Here is a 4,213-nt window from a genome sequence, read left to right on the forward strand (position 1 = left end):
GGAAATGGTGCTGGCCACATTTGTGTGTGCATTAACACCAGTGATGATAGCAGCATGGGACAGGGGACAGAGCTACTGGTGGCTGTACATGCATTCACACTGGCGGCAGTGGCAATGCAGGGCAGGCGGCAGGGGTGCCAACGTCCATGCTAGAAAAATCATATTTCTTAAATCACTCTGGATCTCAAAAAAAAAAAAAAAAAGGTCAGTAAGAATGGGAAAGAAGTCAAGCTTATGGTGATAAATACAAGTTTTTCACAATTCTAATTTTTACTCCAAAATTCAAATATATTCATTGGCAAAGACATTCTAAGNTGGCAGCAACCGTGGTGCAGGGTGGAGGAGGGAGACAGAGCTACTGGGGTCCATGCACATTCACTCCTGCAGTGGTGGCAGTGCCGGGAAATGGTGCTGGCCACATTTGTGTGTGCATTAACACCAGTGATGATAGCAGCATGGGACAGGGGACAGAGCTACTGGTGGCTGTACATGCATTCACACTGGCGGCAGTGGCAATGCAGGGCAGGCGGCAGGGGTGCCAACGTCCATGCTAGAAAATCATATTTCTTAAATCACTCTGGATCTCAAAAAAAAAAAAAAAAAAGGTCAGTAAGAATGGGAAAGAAGTCAAGCTTATGGTGATAAATACAAGTTTTCACAATTCTAATTTTTACTCCAAAATTCAAATATATTCATTGGCAAAGACATTCTAAGTCGTTTTCTTTGAAGTGACAGGCTCACTGCATTCTTCTTGAGAAAATGCCTACCAAATACCCAAGTCTCAAAAACCATAGTGTGTCAGTTTTTCTTTCAGGAAAATATGGAGTTTAACCAAAAAAGAACCAAATTCAGCTTACAGCACAGTGTTTTTCTTCAAGATGTTCTGGGAACTTTGGTGTCTGGTACAAGTGCTTTAAGCATTCCTCACCCTCGTTTTCTATACAGAATATTCGAAAGGCATGTACTAAATAAAGGGTCAATATTTCATAAAATTAATAATAGTTACTGATTTATCAAGGACATCCCTAAGTGAAATTGAGGTGTTTTGTTGTTGTTGTTTCTTTACTGAGAGTGCCTAGTGGTGAAAAATACAATGACTACCAATAAAGTTTGTTGCCAGTAGCTTTATTTATGCTGAGGTGTTAGCAATTTTATTCATTATAGCTTTGCACCATCAGTGCAAGTTCCAACACAATAAAAAAGGCAAACAATATTGTTATAGTACTGCAAAAATACTTTTGCCCTCATGTACCACCTGAAATAGTCTTGGGGCCACAGAGATCTGCAGCTGCAGTTAGAAGTCCATTACTTCACACTAGTGCACCAGTGCAGGATTTTGTTTTAGAATAGGAGCATAATAATATTGCATTATATTTGTTTATACTTTTTGTTATAGTATTTTGTAGTTTAGTAATGCTCTTCATAGATATTATCTTGCATTAATCACAGTATAACAGCATAAAATTTCCATCCAATTTTTCTAGTAAATAAAAACAATAATGCAGAAAGTGAAATAAAATGTTCAGAAGTAGATAGAATATATATACAGTGACTCTTGTACCATGTCAGACAGAAATCTCTAAAACAGCAATGATATTTTTCCCTGAATATCTCCATTGTGCATGGTAGGACACTTCTGGAAGTTTTCATTGCCTTTCCTTTCGGTTATTTAATAAAACACTCCTGGCTGTGCCTTTATACCATGTTCTATCCTTATCAGCTTACAGAATAATTGCTATTTAACTGCTCTAAAACATACCTTTACATACCTGACAGTTATCATATCTTCTTTTTATCTTGTTTTTCTGTTTCCAGCAGGGCCAACTCTCCTAAACTCCACTCAAATTTTCTGACTCTGTGAGCTTTGCAGATTGTCTGTGCATTTTGTGGTGAATGTGTATATCTGCTTCCTCTCTCCCCCATTATTAATTGGTATCAGGGTTTTCCTTGGAAACAATAAAGTTGCCTTGTAAATAATAAACACTTTGATTTGAAGTCTTGAAATAAACACAGTATCATGGAAAATTTTGTGTCTTCAGTAGTATATAATTAAGAGGAAAGATCGTATCTTTGATTTTCATCATTACTTTATTTTATATATATATATAATGTGTGTGTGAAAATTAATTATAAACTAATATTAATTTTCTGTAATTAATATGTAGGCCTATATACATATATAACTCAATGTTTTTACTATACACATTAATATAGCACCTATGAGTATGAATGATTGAGTGTACATGTGTGTACTTTTGTATTGCCGTTGGAATTGTCAAACATTTTATGGCAGAAATGGCTAATTAGCCAAGCTTAAGTTTTGTACACTTCTTACTTTTTAAAAATATTTTACTCGTTCATGATTATTTGAAATTTTTCAAGTCGTTTTAGACCTGTACACTCATCTAATTCCCTCAACAGCCCTGCGAGGTAAGAAGATGTAGCAGTTACTGTTTTCTCCTCCTATAATACCAGAAACTCTAATTTTACTCACAGCAGAAATATGTTTAAAACTTTTATTTCCCAGCCTCCTTTGAAGCTTGAAGAGGCCATGTGATATGAATATGGTCTTGTTGCCAATTAGTTGTAAGTTGAAGTTGGCTGGGGATTTCTAGTATAGGCTTGCCCCATTTTCCTAGTCTCTTTCTCCTCCTCCTCTTGTTCTTGATACATTGATGTTATAACTGAAGGCCCAGCAGTTATTTTTGAGCATGAGGGAAATGCCACAGGATCATAGTGATCTCAGCCTAAATGTTCTTGAGCCATTCCATCTCCTCTGGCCTGTTCCCATAGTTCTCATGTGACTAAAAATCTAAATCTCTGTTGTTGTTGTTACGTGTTGCCAAACATATTGCCAAAATGGCATGGAAGTATAATATTATGAATTTATGTGTATAGATCAGAAAATGGAGGTTGATTTGTTTTATAGCCAAATAATTTGTACAGGCCAAATCCCAGCTGGGAGAAATTAAGAAAATCAAAAAATCAGCCCAATATACTTAGAAAACAAAAGAAACTCATGTCATAACTATGTGAGATAAAGAATTTGTTAACTTTAAATCTGATCTGTTTATAAAATGAAACTCTGATTTCCACCACTTTCCTACTCTGTTTTCACTTGCTTTTTTAAAGGTAGAATTACAGACCAGGAATTCCTGACATATCTCATAGTCGAAGAATAGTTAGTTGGTGATGTATAAGACCCTAACTTCCCCAACAATACGTCTAATCTCCCTTCTCTTGCACCATTTATGCTTCTTTGAACTCACCAAAAGCTTGCATGCTACTTATAATTTTTTTATATAGGTCTTTCTTGTGTTTCAGAATCCTATTATTCATTATCATGACCTCATTTAAGCATTACTTTCTTGGGAAAATCTTTTCAGATCTACCCCAGTTTATACATCTCTCTTATGGGAGCTATTACCATATGTTTCTTTTAAATTAGTTGTGAAGATGTTCACCCAGGACTTCTTAAATGTCTAATTCAAGTCCTTATAATTATTTCATGATACCAGTACTAACACAACTAGCACACAGAAGATGTTCAATTAATGTTTCCCATGTTTTCAAAGGAAAAAAAACAGAATCAAGGATTGAAAATAATATTGCTTTCGTGTTCTTACAGCTGTTAGTCAATGTTTTTGAGTTGTAGTTTGTGAAATCAATTTAGTGGGCCATGATTAGCACTTTACAAAAATAAAATAGAATATAATACAAAAGACACAATATCTTAGAAATATCAGAGTACATCATATAATATTTTATTGGTTAATATAATCATGTATCCATTTAAAAAATACTTATTGTGCACCTACTATGTTCCCTGCACTGTTTTACATGTATATACATACACACACACACACACACACACACACACACACACACACACACACACACATATACTGGGATACTGGCTCATATAAATGTATGTTAATAGTGGGTATAGTCTCGTTTATTTGAAATATCTGGTGCCTGGTGCGGTGGCTCATGCCTGTAATCCCAGCATTTTGGAGGTCGAGGCGGGCGGATCACGAGGTCAGGAAATCGAGACCATCCTGGCTAACACGGTGAAACCCCGTCTCTACTAAAAATGCAAAAAATTAGCCGGGCGTGGTGGCGGGCGCCTGTAGTCCCAGCTACTCGGGAGGCTGAGGCAGGAGAATGGCGTGAACCCGGGAGGCAGAACTTGCAGTGAGCCGAGATCACGCCA

Source organism: Rhinopithecus bieti, unplaced genomic scaffold (assembly GCF_001698545.2).
Source record: "Rhinopithecus bieti isolate Rb0 unplaced genomic scaffold, ASM169854v2 scaffold_4749, whole genome shotgun sequence".
NCBI classification, from domain to species: domain Eukaryota; kingdom Metazoa; phylum Chordata; class Mammalia; order Primates; family Cercopithecidae; genus Rhinopithecus; species Rhinopithecus bieti.